The sequence below is a fragment of the Rana temporaria genome, chromosome 1 (genome assembly GCF_905171775.1).
Source record: "Rana temporaria chromosome 1, aRanTem1.1, whole genome shotgun sequence".
Classification (NCBI taxonomy): Eukaryota; Metazoa; Chordata; class Amphibia; order Anura; family Ranidae; genus Rana; species Rana temporaria.
The window spans coordinates 71,202,338-71,223,340 of record NC_053489.1 but is presented as its reverse complement, the minus strand read 5'-3'; positions in this window follow the sequence as shown (position 1 = coordinate 71,223,340).

The window sequence follows — 21,003 nt, the reverse complement described above, 5'->3', positions numbered from 1 at the left end:
CTCCCCCTTCCTTGGACTACTGGAGAATCAGGACGCCCACTAACACACAGCTCCTTTCTCTATCTGCAACGTATAGAGCGTCCTGACTCCCCTGTAGTCCAAGGGATGGGGCGAGAACGACACTCCACACCAGAGAGAAAGCCTTGCATTACTGTGTGGAGTTACAGACAGAAGAACAGGAAGTGAGGATTTCTCAGAAGAAATAAGGACATTTAAATGAAAAATGGAAGGATGAGGTATATGAAGGAGGACTGTACTAATGTAAAGGAAGCTATTTAGGGAAAAAAAGTGTACCTTTACAACCCCTTGAGCCCAGGTTCACACTGGGTACGATTTGGTACGATTTGAGATGCGATTTCACATGTCAAATCGCATCTCAAATCGGCAGCATTTGCCGGCAATTGTCGGCAATGGCACCGTCCTAATCGGTGCGACGTCGCATCTGCGGCGCTGCACCGATTTCAAAAAGTAGTTCCTGTACTACTTTTTGCGATTTCGGGCCGCGATTTACATTGAACCCTGCACAGATGTCTCTTAAATCGTGGCCGAAATCGCGGAAAAATCGCTGCAAAACCGCAGCTGCAAAATCGCGGTAAAATCGCGATTTTATCACGATTTTGAGTTTGCAGCAGTGTGAACCTAGCCTCAAAGGAAATTAAAAAAAATAATAAAACAACTTTATTATGAACAAGTGTCTAATTCACCAATAAATCACATCAGCATGAAATGTGCACGGGACACTGTAATGCCGGGATCGGAATCGGAATTTCCGACAAAAATGTTCGATATGAGCTTGTTGTCGGAAAATCCGACCGTTTGTAGGCTCCATCGGACATTTGCTGTCAGAATTTCCGACAACAAATGTTTGAGAGCTGGTTCTCAAATTTTCTGACAACAAAAGCATTAATAAAAATACTAAATTGTGTGTCCTATAGGAAGAACACACACACCCCTATACACTGTTCACTTTTATTGCCAGCAGTTTAGACATTAATTGCTGTGTGTTGAGATATTTTGAGGGGACAGCAAATTTACACCGTTATACAAGCTGCACACTCACTTACATTGTAGCAAAGTGTAATTTCTTCAGTGTTGTCACATGAAAAGATAGAATAAAATATTTCCAAAAATGTGAGGGGTGTACTCGCTTTTGTGGGATACTGTATATATATATATATATATATATATATATATATATATATATATATATACACTATATTACCAAAAGTATTGGGATGTCTGCCTTTACATGCACATGAACTTTAATGGCATCCCAGTCTTAGTCCGTAGGGTTCAATATTGAGTTGGCCCAACCTTTGCATATATAACAGCTTCATCTCTTCTGGGAAGGCTGTTCACAAGGTTTAGGAGTGTGTCTATGGGAATGTTTGACCATTGTTCCAGAAGAGCATTTGTAAGGTCAGGAAATGATGTGGGCGAAAAGGCCTGGCTCGCGGTCTCCGCTCTAATGCATCTCAAAGGTGTTCTATTGGGTTGAGGTCAGGGGAAGTTTGTGTAGGCCAGTCAAGTTCCTCAACCCCAAACTCGCTCATCCATGTCTTTATGAACCTTGCTTTGGGCACTGGTGCGCAGTCATGTTGGAACAGGAAGGGGCCATCCCCAAACTGTTCCCACAAAGTTGGAAGCATGAAATTGTCCAAAATGTCTTGGTATGCTGACGCCTTAAATCCGTGTACACGCGACCATTTTTAATGTCCTAGAAAAAACAAAGTTTTTTTCGACATGATTCTTGTCAAGCCTGCCTTGCATACACACGATCGTAAAAAAAAAAATGCTCAAGCAAAGCGCGGTGACGTACAACACGTACGACGGCACTATAAAGGGGAAGTTCCATTCATATGGCGCCACCCTTTGGACTGCCTTTGTTGATTTTGTGTTAGTAAAAGTTTGGTGAGAGACGATTCACGCTTTTCAGTCTCTTTTCAGCGTGACGAATGTGCTATCTCTATTACCATTACAAACGCAGGTTTTACCAGAACGAGTGCTCCCGTCTCATAACTTGCTTCTGAGAATGCTTGTTTTTTTCACGTCGTTAAAGCCCACACATGACCGTTTTTCACGACCATTGTAAAAAATAGAATTTTTCACATCATGAAAAACGGTCGTGTGTACGTGGCATAACAGTTCCCTTCACTGGAACTAAGGGGCCAAGCCCAACCCCTGAAAACCAACCCCTGAAAAACAACCCCACACCATAATCCCCCTCCACCAAATGATTTGGACCAGTGTACAAAGCAAGGTCCATAAAGACATGGATGAGCAAGTTTTGGAAGGAGGAACTTGACTGGTCTGTACAAATGAACTTCTGGAAGAATGGTCAAACATTCCCATAGACACACTCCTAGACCTTGTGGACAGCCCTCCAAGAAGAGTTGAAGCTGTTATAGCTGCAAAGGATGGGCCAACTCAATATTGAGCCCTACGGACTAAGACTGGGATCCCATTAAAGTTCATATGCATGTAAAGGAAGGTGTCCCAAAACATTTGGTAATATAGTGGGGTATGCCTGTATATAGTACATATGTGATATAGGTATTCACCCCAGGCAAAAACATGTACAGTGCCTTGAAAAGATATTCATACCCTTTGACATTTTCCACATTTTGTCATGTTACAAAAAAAAGGTAAATGTATTTAATTGGGATTTTATGTGATAGACCAACACAAAGTCTCATATAATTAGGAAATGGAAGACAAATTATAAATGGTTTTCAAAATGTTTACAGATAAATATCTGAAAAGTGTGGCATGCATTTGTATTCAGTCCCCTTTACTCTGATACCTCTAACCAAAATCTTGTGGGACCAATTGCCTTCAGAAATCACCTAATTAGTAAATAGAGTCCACCTGTGTGTAATTTAATCTCAGTATAAATACAACTGTTCTGTGAAGCCCTGGGAGGTTTATTAGGGAACCTTAGTGAACAAACAGCATTGTGAAGGCCAAGGAACACACCAGACAGGTCTGGGATAAAGTTGTGGAGAAGTTTAAAGCAAGGTTAGGTTATAAAAAAAATACCCCAAGCTTTGAACAACTCACAGAGCACCGATCCATCATCTGAAAATGGAAAGAGTATGGCACAACTGCATACCTACCAAGACATGGCCGTCCACCTAAACTGACAGGCCGGACAAGGAGAGCATTAATCAGAGAAGCAGCCAAGAGGTCCATGGTAACTCTGGAGGAGCTACAGAGATCCATAGGTTAGGTGGGAGAATCTGTCCACAGGACAACTATTAGTCGTGCACTCCACAAATCTGATCTTTAAGGACGAAAGCCATTGTTGAAGGAAAGCCATAAGAAGTTCAGTTTTCAGTTTGTGGGAAGTCATGTGGGGGACACAGCAAACATGTGGAAGAAGGTGCTCTGGTCAGATGAGACCAAAATTCTACTTTTTGGCCAAAAAGGAAAATGCTATGTGTGGTGGAAAACTAATGCTGCACATCTCCCAGAACACACCATCCCCACCATGAAACGTGGTGGTGACAGCATGATGTTGTGGGGATGCTTTTCTTCAGCAGGGTCAGAGTTGATGGGAAGATGGATGGAGCCAAATACAGGGCAATCTTAGAAGAAAACCTGTTAATCCAGGTACACACACTCGGTTTTCACGGTGGTAAGTCCACCGTGAAAACCAAGGGGAAAGCCGAGAACCCGGCAAGAAAACTGCCATGGAGCTTTGGCTGGGAATCCCGGCTGTGTGTATGCTCCATGGGCACTGCCTCGCAGTGCTTTCCATAGAGTATTAGTAAAACAAAGCAACAAAGCCGACGGGAATCCCGACGGGAAAATAGACATCAGGTTCTCTGTTTTCCCGCCGGGATTCCTGTCTGTTTTCCTGATGGGGAAACTGCTTGGAAGCATACACACCTCCAGTTTTGCCGGCCAAATGCTCTCTTGGTAGTTTTCCTTGCAGGAAAACCGGTCTTGTGTATGGGGCTTTAGAGTCTGCTTTAGAGTCTGCAAAATACTTGAGACCGGGGTGGAGGTTCACCTTCTAGCAGGACAACAACCCTAAACATACAGCCAGAGCTACAATGGAATGGTTTAAATCAAAGCATCTTCATGTGTTAGAATGGCCCAGTCAAAGTCCAGACCTAAATCCAATTGAGAATCTGTGTCAAGACTTGAAAATTGCTGTTCACAGACTCTCTCCATCCAATCTGACAAAGCTTGAGATATTTTGCAAAGAAGAATGTGCAAAAATGTCACTCTCTAGATGGCAAAGCTGGTAGAGACATCCCCAAAAAGACTTGCAGCTGTAATTGCAGCGAAAGGCAGTTCTACAAAGTATTGACTCAGGGGGGATGAATACAAATGCACGCCACACTTTTCACATATTTATTTGTAAAAAATGTTGAAAACCATTTATCATTTTCCTTCCACTTCACAATCATGTGCCACTTTGTGTTGGTCTATCACATAAAATCCCAATAAAATAAATGTACCTTTTTGGTTGTAACATGACAAAATGTCGACAATTTTAAGGGGTATGAATACTTTTTCAAGGCAATGTATATATGTCTTTTTTTTCAAAAGACCATCTAATGCCGATCTGCATCGACCGTTTTTCATGACACGCCGTTGTATCTCTGAGATACGCCGTCGTATTTCTGAGATACGATTGTCGTATCTATGCGGCTGATTCATAATTGACTTACACCGTCGGATCTTAGGCTGCAATTCTAGGCCGGCCGCTAGGTGGCGATTCCATTGCGGTCGGCGTAGAATATGCAAATGACTAGTTTCGCCGATTCACGAACGTCCGCTTTGCCCGTCGCTCTAAATTTACGTTGTTTCTGTAGAGATGCACGGCGTAAAACTAAGGGTGCCCTCTAGGTGGCCTAGCCAATGTTAAGTATGGCTGTCGTTGCCGCGTAGAAATTTTAAATTTCACGTCGTTTGTGTAAGTCATCCGTGAATGGCGCTGGACGCCATTTACGTTAACGTCGAAACCAATGACATCCTTGCGACGTCATTTAGCGCAATGCACGTCGGGTAATTTTACGGACGGAGCATGCGCAGTACGTTCAGCGCGGGAACGCGCCTAATTTAAATGGTGCCCGCCCCATTTGAATTAGGTGGGCTTGCGCCGAGCGGATTTACGTTACACCGCCGCAAGTTTACAGGTAAGTGCTTTGTGAATCAGGCACTTACGCTGTAAACTTGCGGCGGTGTAACGTAAATGGGATACGTTACGCCGCCGCAGCGTAACGTATTTGTACCTGAATCTGGCCCAATGTTTTTCTCGACGTGATTCCTCTCAAGTCTGCCTTGCATACACAAGATCGTGATAAAAAATGCTTGAGCAAAGCGCAGTAACGTACAACACGTATGACGGCACTATATAGGGGAAGTTTAATTCGAATGGCGACACCCTTTGGGCTGATTATGCAAATGTCCCTTCTCATAACTTGCTTCTGAGCATGCACTTTTTTTCCCCGTCGGTAAAGCCTACACACGACCGCTTTTCAAGACGAGAAAACCACGACGTGAAAAATGCTCTGGAGCCTACACACAATCGTTTTTAACGACCAATTTAAAAAAATGCCATTTTTCACGTCATGAAAAACGATCGTGTGTACGCGGCATAACTTGGCATAAGGGAATTGCACAGGAAAATCTTTTTTTAAAAGGGTTCCTTAACAACAAACATATACATACATATATATATACTCCTCAGTTCCCAGCCTCTATCAGTTTCATTGACTGTACACATTGGGCTCCTGGCTTTTCAAACAACACCATGTAACTGTGACAGGGCAAAATAAACAACATCTTTTAATCATGACGGAGACACTCCAAAGGTATCCTGGAGATTTCTCTAAACATTTTGGTGGGGATAAAAAAAAAAAAACCTTCAAAGATTATCAATCAAGAATCCTTGCTATTTAAATCCTGTGTGTACACTGCCCCACTGTGCATCAATTATATTAGTATGCTTATTAATTATATATAAGTCAGTTAAAAGCATTTCAAAGCGGTAAGGCATAAATGTATACAAATGCCACGACCATAAAAATGTTTATGATATGAATTTATCACAGGGGATAGAGAGTGATGGGAGGGGAGGGTAGATTGAGCTATTACTATGCAGGTAGAAAAGGGGGCTATAATAGGAGGGCTTTATTGGAGAAACACATTAGGCAGCCTATCTGGAGCTGATGGTTCTATAAGTGAATTTGATTTATGAGTTTTGGGCTGGTAGCAGAGATCAAATGTTAAGGCGCAGGCTGTAGACTATGCACTAATTGGTTACTGATACTGCACTGTACTCTTAGGCTGATTTACAATTATTAAAGTGATACTCGCCTTTTGCTCTAGGGTTGACACCAGGAGGGGTTGTTAATTGGTAAAGATTAAGGGCTACTTTGCTGTCATTGCTTACTAGTAACCTAATAGGGATCTACAGTCCATAGACACCTCATTTAGGGAGTCATGGAATGTGAAGGAAACCAGACCAGCTACTGTTTTCCAATCATGGTGTGATCATGGTGTGATCATGGTGTGATCAGGTAGCAAAAGGCCCGGCCACTCTTGGGGGGGACAAATTCAGAAAATCTATTTCTCTTCCTTTCTCTTCCCTTCCCTTCCCTTTCCCTGTCTAATAAAAGGGCCAGAAACGTTTGGCATGGCAGAACTTTCTTGTTGGTAGATCACCCATTGATTCTAGCACATAAAAGTAGATGGATTGTCCATGCATATTCGATCACACTGAGGCCTCATACACACGACCGGTTTCCTCGGCAGAATCCATCAAGAAACTTGGTGGGAGATTTTTTTTGCCGAGGAAACCGGTCGTGTGTTCATTTTTCAGCGAGGAAACTGTCGAGGAACTCGTCGAGCCAAAAAGAGAGCATGTTCTCTTTTTCCTCGACGGGAATGGAGGAAATTGGCTCGACGAGTTCCTCGACAAGCCTAACAAGAACTCGACAAGGAAAACGATGTGTTTCACCTGCGGAGTTCCTCGGACGTGTGTACGAGGCCTCATAGGTTTTGGTGGTCTTGCCATCCCTACCTTTAGTCTATCAGTTTGCTGAGATTATAAACAATTCTGTTTATAGGTGGTTTACCCTGTAATTTATCTTAGATTGTAAGCTCCTTGCGGGCAAAGACTCATGTGAATGTACGATATATATGTAAAGCGCTGCCTAAACTGAGGGCATTATATAAGTACAGCGGAACCTCGGATTACGAGCATAATCCGTTCCAGGAGAATGCTTGTAATCCAAAGTACTCGCATATCAAAGCGAGCTTCACCATTGAAGTCGATGGAAATGAAAATAATTTGTTCCACATTGGCTTCAATGGCATGCAATACCGCATGCGGCCAGAGGTGGGGGGGCGCCGAAGAGCCTCAGAAACAGCCGGAAAGCCCCGAGAACAGCTCAGATGATCTCAGCAAATCTCAGAAAGCCTCGGGAACGGAGTGTTTCCCTGTCTTTCCGAGCATTACCAAACGGCTCGAATGGCACCGATTGGCTGGGGTCGGCTCCGTTCGGCTCCGCCCTGCGCCCCCCCCCCACCTAAGGCCAAATGTGGTACTGCACAACGCTTTGGCCTGAATTCTGCTTGTTTTGCGAGACAACACTCGCAAACCGAGTTAGGATTTTTAAAAATAAAGTGCTTGTATTGCGAAACGCTCGTTAACCGCGTTACTCGCAATCCGAAGTTCCACTGTACCTGAAATAATTAAATACATTGAATAATTAGTTATATGTAATCATTTTATAGCTAGGATTCCCATTGTCAACCAATGATTGTTGGATGATTTCATTTGGATCAGTTGATGGTTTCATGACGGCAGACAGACTGGGGCTGACAGATCTCTGGAGAGAAATCAATTAGACGGGTTTGGAAACATTGGGGGAGATTTACTAAAACTGGTGCACACAGAATCTGGTGCAGCTGTGCATGGTAGCCAATCAGCTTCCAATTTCAGCTTGTCCGATTAAGCTTTGACAATAAATCCTCAAAGCTCATTGGTTACTATGCACAGTTGCACCAGATTCTGTGTGCACCAAGCTTAGCAAATCTCCCCCACTGTCTCATTGACATTTTTTTCTGTTGGATAAGCCGTTGTTGGGGCTTACTGTCACAGGTTTATGCCAAGACAATCCAAGCATTCCTAGTCACAGCATTTTTAACTGGTTGTATGGTGACCTATATGAAGGATACAGGAAGCTAAAAGCGAGCCAGTCTGAGTTGGGCCTATGTGGGCATCTGATCGTTAAAGTGGTATGAAACCCCTCCATGCTAAACAGCAGAATTTCCCCTGCCTACATCCATGACTGTCAGAATACTCAAACAGCAGCTGCATCTGATTGGATGCAGCCCCTTTTCATCCAAAAATATTTTCCAGTGCTGTGAGTGGTCGAAGCTGCGATGGCATCACTCCCGCGCATGTACGCAGGAACCCTCAGGTCCAGCACAAAACTCTGATGCCACGTACACACGATCAGTCCATCCGATGAGAACGGACTGATGGACCGTTTTCATTGGTTTACCGATGAAGCTGACTGATGGTCCGTCGTGCCTATACACCATCGGTTAAAAAAACGATTGTGTCAGAACGCGGTGACGTAAAACACAACGACGTGCTGATAAAAACGAAGTTCAATGCTTCCAAGCATGCGTCTACTTGATTTTGAGCTTACGTAGATTTTTAACCGATGGCTGTGGTTACTAACGAGCGGTTTTTAACTATCGGTTAGGAATCCATCTGTTAAATTTAAAACAAGTTGGTTTTTTTTTAACCGATGGATAAATAACCGATGGCGCCCACACACGATCTGTTTTGACCGATAAAAACGGTCCATCAGACCATTCTCATCGGTTTAACCGATCGTGTGTACGCGGCATGAAGGTTCGGCGCGGTATGCCGGACCTTCAGAACGCATGCACCGGTGAAGTCACTGGCTGCATCCAGAGTGAATATCTCCTAAATTGTGAAAGTTAAGGAGATAATTATTTTACCTATGGATAAGCCTTATTATAGCCTATCACAAAGCAGATTTTACTATCCTTTCAGGATCTATTGACACCTATGCAAATGTGATAATGTGCATCACATTAAAGTCAGCACAATACAGGCATACCCCACTTTTAACCCCCCTGGTGGTATTCCCGAGTCTGGCACGGGGTGGAATTTCAGGACCAAAAGCGGTAACCCCGAGCCAGACTCGGGATCGCCTCACAGTGTCCACTTACCTTGTCCCTGGATCCTGCGATGACGCCCCGCTGTGTGATCAAGCGGTGTCCTCCTCGCTTGATACACAGTGACAAGTGCCGCCAAGCTTCTTTGCCTGCGACGTTACGACGCACAGGGGCGGAGATCGGCGCCAAATTTAAAAAAGTAAATAAACAAAATACATACAGTATACAGTAATCTTATAGATTACAGTACTGTATGAAAACAATACACACCTCCTTTGTCCCTAGTGGTCTGCCCAGTGTTCTGCATGTACTTTTATATAATAAAAACTGTTCTTTCTGCCTGGAAACTGGAGATTGTCCATAGCAACCAAAAGTGTCCCTTTATGTCAAAAGTGGTTTTAGACAGCTAGAAAACAGCGATAATAAATTAGAATCACTTGCAGAATTGAGCGATAGTGATTTGTGGTGAAATTCGTCATTAAAAAATTAAAAGTAATAATTTTTATTATTTTTATATTATTTGTTATAATTATTTATATTTATTTATTGTATTATAATTTATGATTTTGTGTTTCAAATTTTATCATACCCGAGATGTCTACTAGACTCTTGTTTGGACAGATTTAAGTGAGTTATTTCTGAGAATTGCAGGCCTACAATATAAAACGCCAAATTTCCATGCAAAATAATGGTACCGCTTTCAACACCTAAAATCTGAATTAATCATACCACCAGTGAGGTTAAGTACACAATGGGGTTTATTTACTATCGCTGGAAAGTGCAAAATCAGGCTCACTTCTGCATAGGAACCAATGAGCTTTTAACCCCAGCTTGTTCAATTAATCTTTGGTAATAAAACCTGGAAGCTCATTGGTTTCTTTGCAGAAGTGAGCCTGATTTTGCGCTTTCCAGTGATAGTAAATAAACCCGATTGTGTACTTAAAAGTGGGGTATGCCTGTAATTTCAGTGAGCTGCTCTATGCACAAAAGTTGCACAAAAAGAAGTGTGGTCACTTTTTTTTTATTATTATTATATGGCACTTTAATGCATAGCAATAAGTTACCATGCATTGTGATGCGACCAAGGCTTGTTAATATAGTTAGCAAAAACATAAAAAAAATATGTTATATGTATTTTAATGTGCTACCATTTATTTTAAAGGGTCTCTCAATGCACTAAAATGCAGAAAAGTCATATTCTTCAAAATGCACTGCAGCACTGGGATGGCAACAGAGATACACAACAGTGTAACTGGGCCCTAAAAGTGAATGTACACCACTAAACCCCAACAAAGATAAGTTTCTTCTCAATCCTGCAGAACAGAAGAGCCCTACTAACTACAGCACTTCCTGGATGGACAAGGGCGATTCTGATTGGATAGCATCTGCATAGTAAATCACTCTGGTCCCTCTTGAAGCACTGAACAAAGAAGATAGAGAAGAGCAGGGATTTAACACCCCTCCCCCCCGACTGCTAGACAGGCTGTGTAGGCATAGGCACTGACAGCTCAGAATCCCCACAGGTAAGTACAGCAGGGAGTGGTGTAAGGTGATAGTTTACTTTTTTCTGTAAAGTAAATCTAACGTTTTAAAGTGGCTCTGTATTTATTTATTTTTTAATCCATTCTCTACATTAAGATAAAAAACCTTCCGAGCACAGAACCTCCTCCAACTGGCAAGAATGAGTCACGTAAAAAAAAAATATATATATATATATATATATATATATATATTAACCCCTTGCTACCCGCCCACCCATCAAATGACGAAGGGGCGGTGCGGCTATCGTTATGAGTGGACGTCATATGACGTCGCCCCAGAACAGCAGCTCTCACACGCCCGCTGGGGCATGCAGCACAGAGGTCGCGGCTGTGCCGCGTTGCTAGGACACGGTGCGACCCAGATCTCTGTAAAGATCCGACGGCACAGCTCTTTAACCAATTGATCGGCTTTGTCCAATCACAGCGGGTCACATGTAAACACAGAACTGCCGGTAATTGGCTTTCAACGCCTCACACTGACAGAGTCTGTGGCGAGGAGAGATGATCAGGGGCATCTCCTCACAGGGGACAGCAAGACAGATAATCAGGGCACTGATCATTAGTGCCCTAATTACAATAAAGCACCACCAGTGTCAGCGATCAGTGCTCACCAGTGCCAGCAATCAGTGCCCATTAGTGATGCCAGTCAGTGCTGGCTTTCAGTGCCCATCAGTGCCACCTATCAGTGCTGCCCATCAATGCCCATGAGTGCTGCCCATTAATGCCCATCATTGCCGTTCACCTGTGCCACCCATCAGTGCCAGCTATCCATGCTGCCTATCAGTGCCCACCAGTGCCGCCTATTAGTGCCAACAGTGTCACCTATAGGTGCCCACCAGTGCCACCTATTAGTGCCCACTAGTGCCACCCATCAGTGCCGCCTATCAGTGCCACCTATCAGTGCCCATAAGTGAGACATATTAGTGCCTCCTCATCAGTACCACCTAATCAGTGCCCATAAGCGCCACCTCATCAGTGCCTATCTGTTCAGCCTATCTGTGCCCATCAGTGCCGCCTCATTGGCAAACATCAGTGAATGAGAAAAATTACGTATTTACAAAATTTACTGACAGAAAATAAGAAAAACTTTTTTTTTCAAAATTTACAGGCTTTTTCTTTTTTTTTTATGATAAAAATTTCCCATGGGTACAGTGTAGCATGACCGTGCAATTATCATTCAAAGTGTGACAGCGCTAAAAGTTGAAAATTGGTCTGGGCAGGAAGGGGTTGAAAGTGCCGGTATTGAGGTGGTTAGGCTCCATTCACATCTATGCGACAAAACGCCCGACGCCGGACACTTCTGCCGCTAGAGGGGAGAATTCCCATTGCTGTCTATGGAGATGGTTCACATCTCATAGACGCCGAACGCCTGTCGCCTGAAAAAAAGTCCCGGACCCTTTTTTTCAGGCGACATTGGCGTTCGCCCATTGACAGCAATGGGAATGCTTTGTCAAAAAAAAAAAAAGTTTCACACTCGCGGCAAAATACGCCGCGTACGCCGTACGTCGTTGTCGCATGGATGTGAATGGAGCCTAAAAGCGGTAGTAAACCACCCTAAAATAAAAAGCCCAAAAAAAACCTGCAAGACAATAGCATAATGAAATACTTACCTTAGAACAAAGCCCCCCGCAGCTCGCCTGGTCACCGCCAAGGAGGCTGACATGTTTCCTCTGCGCTTCTTCCCGGTTCGCAGGCTCTGGCGATGTGAGTGGCTGGAGCCGCGATGATGTCATATCTGGCAAGTTCCGGCACGACACACCGGACCTTATTATAGGCTTACCTGTAGGTAAAAATGACAAAGCGGGAAATACAACATCTTTAAGGTTTCATTTAATCTCACTGCAAACAAAATATTTCCTTTCCAATATGGATCTAAAGTAACTTGTCATAAAGATTAGATGTCAACTCTATCATCCGCCTGCTGCCCAGAGATACTATTATTTGTATCATTCCAAAGCAGGAACATCTTAAAGTGTAACTAAAGGCCAAATTGCTGTCTGCTTCCCTATTAGAGAGATTCGCCCTCTCTATTTCTCATATTCACCAAAATCATTGAAAGTGAAAATAAAAGTAAATCCCAAATTTTGGGCTGACACCAGAACAGAAATAGAGGGGAAATCATCCAATCAGGATACTAGCTTTGGTGACCATGGCGACGCCCCGAGGATCTCTCACTTTTGAGGTATTTCCTCTCACTTCCTGTTTTGGATTAAAAAAAAAACTGACAGGGTTTATAACTAGAGGTGTACCGAAATTTTGGCCATCGAAACTTATCGGCCGAAAACTGTGTTTTTGGCATTCGGCCGAAAGATGAAAAGGTGGTGATAATGGCACTGAAAAGGTGGTGGTCCACCCCTGGTGCCGCACATTGCAGGGGTGTCAGAGTCCTCCCCTCCTCCTCCTCTCCTCCCTCCTCCTCACGCAGAGTGGCCTCAGTCTCTGACCATCTCTTGCATCATGTCCTCAGTCTCTAACCATCTCTTGTATCATGTCTTCAGTCTGTAAACATCTCTTGTATCATGTCCTCAGTCTGTAACCATCTCTTGTATCATGTCCTCAAACTTTAACCATCTCTTATAACATGTCCTCAGTCTCTGACCATCTCTTGTAGCATGTCCTCAGTCTCTAACCATCTCTTGTATCATGTCCTCAGTCTCTAACCATCTCTTGTATCATGTCCTCAGTCTCTAACCATATCTTGTATCATGTCCTCAGTCTCTAACCATCTCTTGTATCATGTCCTCAGTCTCTAACCATCTCTTATATCATGTCCTCGGTCTCTAACCATCTCTTGTATCATGTTCTCTGTCTCTAACCATCTCTTGTATCATGTCCTCAGTCTCTAACCATCTCTTGTATCATGTCCTCAGTCTCTACCCATCTCTTGTATCATGTCCTCAGTCTCTAACCATCTATTGTATGATGTCTTCAGTCTCTAACCATCTCTTGTATCATGTCCTCAAACTCTAACCATGTCTTATAACATGTCCTCAGTCTCTGACCATCTCTTGTATCATGTCCTCAGTCTCTAACCATCTCTTGTATCGTGTCCTCAGTCTCTAACCATCTCTTGTATCATGTCCTCAGTCTCTAACCATCTCTTGTATCATGTCCTCAGTCTCTGACCATCTCTTGTACCATGTCCTCAGTCTCTAACCATCTCTTGTATCATGTCCTCAGTCTCTATCCATCTCTTGTATCATGTCCTCAGTCTCTAACCATCTCTTGTAACATGTCCTCAGTCTCTAACCATCTCTTGTAACATGTCCTTAGTCTCAGACCATCTTTTGTATCATGCCCTCAGTCTCTAACCATCTCTTGTAACATGTCCTCAGTCTCTGACCATCTCTTGTATCATTTCCTCAGTCTCTAACCATCTCTTGTATCATGTTCTCAGTCTCTAACCATCTCTTGTAACATGTCCTCGGTCTCTGACCATCTCTTGTAACATGTCCTCGGTCTCTGACCATCTCTTTTATCATGTCCTCAGTCTCTGACCATCTCTTGTAACATGTCTTCAGTCTCTGACCATCCCATGTATCATGTCTGCAGTCTCTGACCATCGCCTTTATCATGTCTGCTAGAGGTGCACCGAATGGAAATGTTGCTAATACTATTAGCAGTGTATTTAAGTTTAAGTAAGAGATTGCAGACATGATACAAGAGATTGTTAGAGACTGTGGACATGATAAAAAAGATGGTCAGAGACTGAGAACATGATACAAGAGATGGTTAGAGACTGTGGACATGATACAAGAGATGGTTAGAGACTAAGGACATGATACAAGAGATGGTCAGAGGCTGAGGACATGATGCAAGTGATGGTCAGAGGCTGAGGACATGATACAAGAGATGGTCAGAGGCTGAGGACATGATACAAGAGATGGTTAGAGACTGTGGACATGATACAAGAGATGGTTAGAGACAAAGGACATGATACAAGAGATGGTCAGAGGCTGAGGACATGATGCAAGAGATGGTCAGAGGCTGAGGACATGATACAAGAGATGGTCAGAGTCTGAGGACATGATACAAGAGATGGCCAATCAAGTTCTCATTAATGTCTTTATGGACCTTGCTTTGTGCACTGGTCCAAATCAATTGGTGGAGGGGGTATTATTGTGTGGGGTTGTTTTTCAGGGGATGGGCTTGGCCCCTTAGTTCCAATGAAGGGAACTCTTAAAGCGTCAGCATACCTAGACGTTTTGGGCAATTTCATGCTCCCAACTTTGGGGGAACGGTTTGGGATGGCCCCTTCCTGTTCCAACATGACTGCACACCAGTGCACAAAGCAAAGTCCATAAAGACATGAATGAGTGTGTTTGGGTTAAAGGAACTTAACTGGCCTGCACAGAGTCCTGATCTCAACCCAGCAGAACACCTTTGAGTGCCGTTGATATATGTGCAACTTCAAAGTAGTCCCTGCACTACTTTGGTCCGACTTTGATGCGACTTGAGTTCCATAGATCTCAAGACGACACAGACATTGCTTCAAGTTGTGTCAGTCAAAGTCTCGTAAAAGTCGAACGTGTGAAAGGGGCCTTACTTGTAATTCCCCCAGCTTAAAACTGGACAGCAAAAAGAGAAGCAGCACATTGATAAGCTCATCTGTTCTCTCCTACTATCAACATTCTTCTTGCAGTGCAGCACAACCTGATGGTTCCTTGTGCAGCTTTTCCCTCTCCAAGTCTGAGTTCAGCCATACAGACATTGTAAGTCTGACACCTATCAGCTACTAACTGCCTGCATTAAAAATGAATTTAAATTGTAAAAAATATAAATCATCTTTAGGGTTATTCCATAAAATAACTATCCCTGTTTCCAGTGGATTGTGGTCACATCACATGTATGTCTATAGCCATTCAAGTACTCTGCACTCTGATTAGACAACAGATCTTTAGGGAAGAATCAATTCTCTAGGATGGATTTCGCAGCCAATCAATATTGATCCTCTGAGATAAGAGAATCAGTACATAAACATATATGCTGGGTGATAGGAGCATGCATGTTTATGCTGCCATTGTCCTAACAAAGAATTATTTAGCAGTGGGATTTTTCCATAACCATCTCACATCTGCACCTTTAGCTATTTACTATAAAATCTTATCAGTTCAGATGTCTTGTGTAAAAATAAGGGGGGCTTATTTTGTGTTGTGTGAGGCTTAGGAGTGGTGTCTCCAGGCCTCCTCTTACAGGCATGGCACATCTTATAGCTGTGGGCATTTAAGAGTCTCTTTTTAGGCTGATCCCAAAGACAGATAAGAAGCCGCCTAGTCACCAGCGATGTCTAGACTGCGGACCTCACAAGTCAAACTTGTTTGGATTAGTCTTCAAGATCTCCCAACTGATCAGCCAGGCAGAGGAAGGCAGAGGACACTGGCTGACACCCTATGTTCCTCTCCCCCAGGACTGGATTACAGGACGGTTCATGGGTGGGAGTCACACACACTGTGTGCTGCTGATACTATCATCAGCTGAACGGAGATTATAGGAAAACACAGATCAGATTGGAGGTAGGCTCTCCAGAGAGACCCTGAATTATATTTGAAGAGAGAGACAGAGAGGGAGAGAGAGAGAGAGAGAGAGAGAGAGAGAGAGAGAGAGAGAGAGAGAGAGAGAGAGAGAGAGAGAGAGAGAGAGAGAGAGAGAGAGACACGGAGAAAGTAAAAGAGAGGGAGCAAGAGAAAGAGTGTAAGAGAGAGAGAGAAGAGAGAGACTGAGAAAGGATAGATAGAGAAGAGAAAGAGTGTAAGAGAGAGAGAGAAAAGAGAGAGACTGAGAAAGGAGAGATAGAGAGGAGAAAGAGTGTAAGAGAGAGAGAGAGAGAAGAGAGAGACTGAGAAAGGATAGATAGAGAGGAGAAAGAGAAAGAGTGTAAGAGAGAGAGAGAAAAGAGAGAGACTGAGAAAGGAGAGATAGAGAGGAGAAAGAGTGTAAAAGAGAGAGAAGAGAGAGACTGAGAAAGGAGAGATAGAGAAGAGAAAGAGAAAGAGTGTAAGAGAGAGAGAGAGAGAGAGAAGAGAGAGACTGAGAAAGGAGAGATAGAGAGGAGAAAGAGTGTAAGAGAAAGAGAGATAGAGAGGAGAAAGAGTGGAAGAGAGAGACTGAGAAAGGAGAGATAGAGAGGAGAAAGAGAAAGAGTGTAAGAGAGAGAGAGAGAAGAGAGAGACTGAGAAAGGAGAGATAGAGAGGAGAAAGAGAAGAATTTGAAGAGAGAGAAGAGAAAGAGAGACAGAGAGGCAGCGAGAGAGAGACAGAGAGAGAGAGAGAGATAGAGAGAAAGTAAAAGAGAGGGAGCACGAGAAAGAGTGTAAGAGAGAGAGAGAGAATAAAGAGACTGAGAAAAGAGAGATAGAGAGGAGAAAGAGAAAGAGTGTAAGAGAAAGAGAGAGGAGAGAGACTGAGAAAGGAGAGATAGAGAGGAGAAAGAGTGTAAGAGAGAGAGAGACTGAGAAAGGAGAGATAGAGAGGAGAAAGAGTGTAAGAGAGAGAGAGAAGAGAGAGACTGAGAAAGGAGAGATATAGAGGAGAAAGAGAAAGAGTGTAAGAGAGAGAGAGAGAGACTGAGAAAGGAGAGATAGAGAGGAGAAAGAAAGAAAGAAAGAAAGAAAGAAAGAAAGAAAGAAAGAAAGAAAGAAAGAAAGAAAGAAAGAAAGAAAGAAAGAAAGAAATTGGAGTGGAGAGCAAGAAAATAAAGAGAGAAAGAAAGTGGAGAGAGGGAGAAAGAAAGAAAGAAAGAAAGAAAGAAAGAAAGAAAGAAAGAAAGAAAGAAAGAAAGAAAGAAAGAAAGAAAGAAAGAAAGAAAGAAAGAAAGAAAGAAATGGGATTGGAGAGCAAGAAAATAAAGAGAGAAAGGAAGGGGAGAGAGAAAGAAAGAAAGAAAGAAAGAAAGAAAGAAAGAAAGAAAGAAAGAAAGAAAGAAAGAAAGAATGAAAGAATATGGGGGTGGAGAGGGGAGAGAAATGGCTATTGAGAGGGAGACTAATTCATTAAAGGAAGTTAGATTCTTCACATTCACGCAATAAAATATGCGATCCTCCTCTTACTTTATCCAATCAGGTGAAAAGCAAATTCAGGTTTACTTATTCCATCTGCACATGATTGGATAACTAAAGTGGATATTCACACAATATGTGAAGATTCCCAGCTTACTATGAATCAGCCTTAATATATTTTTACATTTTACTTTTATATATATATATAGCCATATTGATGGGGCAAGAGGAAGAAGTGCATTTGATTCAACAAATGTATTGTAAAAAAAAAAAAAAAGAAGAAGAAAGTAGTATATATGTATTTTAACATTTTTCCATGCTTTCCCTCCCCATCTCAGCAAGGACACATGAGGAATTCCTCCCCTCAACTCTCCAGTAATTATAACTCCAATACTCTGTGTACACTGTCTGTGATTACTGTAGTATACATGAGCCCGTCCTACAGAAGATAAGGCTATGGTTTTATAAGAATAAAACATGCCATGTTGTGTTGGATTGCATTAGTCCCAATTGTCTTAAAGGGACTATAAAACAATAAGGCAATGACTTGACTAAAATAAAAAAGTGTGCAGCCTTTGAGACAGGAAAGGCAGCCTCCCAGGCCAGTAATGATGACAGTCCCTTCCTTGTCCCTGGTCCTCCTCTGTCTGCACTGTGAAGTCCCCGGGAGGTGCAGAGAGATCCCCATTAGGCTCTGGGACAATGTTAGCAGCTACGTTTGTGTTGGTGGCGCCTCTGCTCAAACACTGTCATTCAGTGGCTTGCCCTGTTATCTAGAGAACAACAATCTGCCACAATCAGTAAACAGGATTTACTTCCAAGCTCCCCCACCGATTAACCCCTTACCCTCCAGAGCACCCCCCACCCACACACACACAAACAGCCCAGGGGGGGGGGGGCAAAGGCATAGTATAGCAGATTCCAAACCAATTCATCGCCAACGAGATGTCTAAATACTGGGGGGGGGGGCAGATTAGATACAACCTGTCCGGCTTGGCTTGTACTGCCCGGTCCACAGCTCTACAGAATGCATTCAATACTGAAACACACTCACATTGCAGACTCAAAGAATAAAGCAAATCTTATTTACAAAAATAATCTTATTTACAAAAAATAAAACTCATTCACGAGCAAAGTAAAAAGAAATAACTAAAATACTGCTAGTAGTGCTGATCGATAATAAAAATAAATAACTAAAAATAGTGCTAATCGATAATAAAAATAAATAACTAAAATACTGCTAGTGCTATTCGATAATAAAAATAAATAGATAAAAATAGTTTTAATCAATAATAAAAATAAATAACTAAAATACTGCTAGTAGTGCTAATCGATAATAAAAATAAATAACTAAAATACTGCTAGTAGTGCTAATAGATAATAAAAATAAATAACTAAAATACTGCTAGTGCTATTAGATAATAAAAATAAATAAATACTGCTAGTACTTCTAAACGGTAGCAGTAGTAGTATTAGTAACAATAAAATAATGATAATAACTAGTCTAAAAATTAATACTTCTGAAAGCTTATATATCCTCCTAAATATTCCTGTACTCCCTCTATAATAGCATATTAAAGTTTTATATATGAAGCATTGTATTTGTAATGTAATTGTATATATATATATATATATATATATATATATATATATATATATATATATATATATATATATATATATATATATATATATACCTATATAAAATATATATATTATATATTTCACAATCTCAAAGAAGTGTAATATAAATATATATTAGCAATTTACAGCTCTATATATGAAGAACCTCTACATGGAAAATTGTATTTAAAAAGAAAAAAAAACATGAAAAATTATAAATACACTAACACAAGTAAAACATCAAAAACATCGACATCGCACAACGATAGCCCTCACCCGATCAGAGCCGATAATTATCTATCGCATCTCCTCCCATTTCTACAACACGTAGATTATTCATTAATTTACATGGAGGGGTAAAGTAAACCCTTCACCAACGATCATCCGATAGAACAAGAATTGTTTTTTATTTTTTTTATTTTTTTTTATAGCTTTTTGCTATTTAAAAAAATAAATAAAAAATATGTAGTTTCCAAGCGACAAGGAGCCGTAAAATAACGGGGTAGAACGTCCAACCTTTCTTGTATCACTTTAGCTAATTCCTGGAAATTATTTTTTAATATAGAGCTTTGTATAGAATTTGTGCGACTTGTAAGCAGGTGTAAGTAAAAAAGAAAATCCGACCAAAGTCCGGTAATTATAATCATTTTTCATTAAAGGAGAACCTGACTTCTTGGTTAAACGCACCAAAGACATAGCAATTCATTTTATTCTCAATTTGAATGATGTTCCCTTATCTGATCATTAACAGAAAGACTAGCATGCCAAAGATAAGGCTTGATTCACAAAGCTTTCACACAAGGAGAAAGATTTTTTTTTTTTTTGGGGGGGGGGGGGTATGTGTTTTTTTTTTTATGCCATGTGTCTGTAAATTTCAAATCAGCTTAAAGAATGCCACTTTCTTGAAAATAAGCATCCTTTCTGGTAATTTATCGTTGTGACCTGTATTACTGAATAGTATGAAGATCTTATTACAACTATAGACTAACGTGGCCAAACCTATACAATCATCTTTGGTAGTCAAATAAAACAAAAAAAAAAGCCTATTATGTTCTCTTTTATCAAATACATGACTTCCAATCTTGTAGCCTTTGCAAAAGTTAAAAATCACAATGAAACAACAAAGGAAGAATCACACTAAGCTTGCTGAGCAATCGACAGTGGAAAAGCCATCTGGACATATCTCCAAAATTATTGAAAAAAGTCGAGAACTATGGACACGCCCCTGCGCATGATCCCTTAGTTGGGATACCAACCACCTCTATAACTAGTAATCATAACTGATATATTTGTCACTCTATCTCTTTCTAGCTTAGTAATGACTGGAGAACCGAAAACATGCATTATATCGGTCAAGCTGGTTAGGCTATGCTGGGGCTTGTAGTTCCCCAGCACCTGCTAATCTTCACAGCCCAACCTATTTTGCAATAGCCTGCAGTACCCCAGCCAAACATGACCTAGACAATGAACACACAGACACACAGGGAACAAAAACAGCCCCATGGAGCAAAACTATTTCCCATCACAACCAGTTCAGGTTAAATAACTGAGTTTTGCCAATAACCATGATAACAAGACCCGAAGACAAACACTGACTACAACTGACTTTTGTCAGTAACCACAGAGTTCAATAGAGATCACTAAAACAAATATCATTTCAAAGAGCC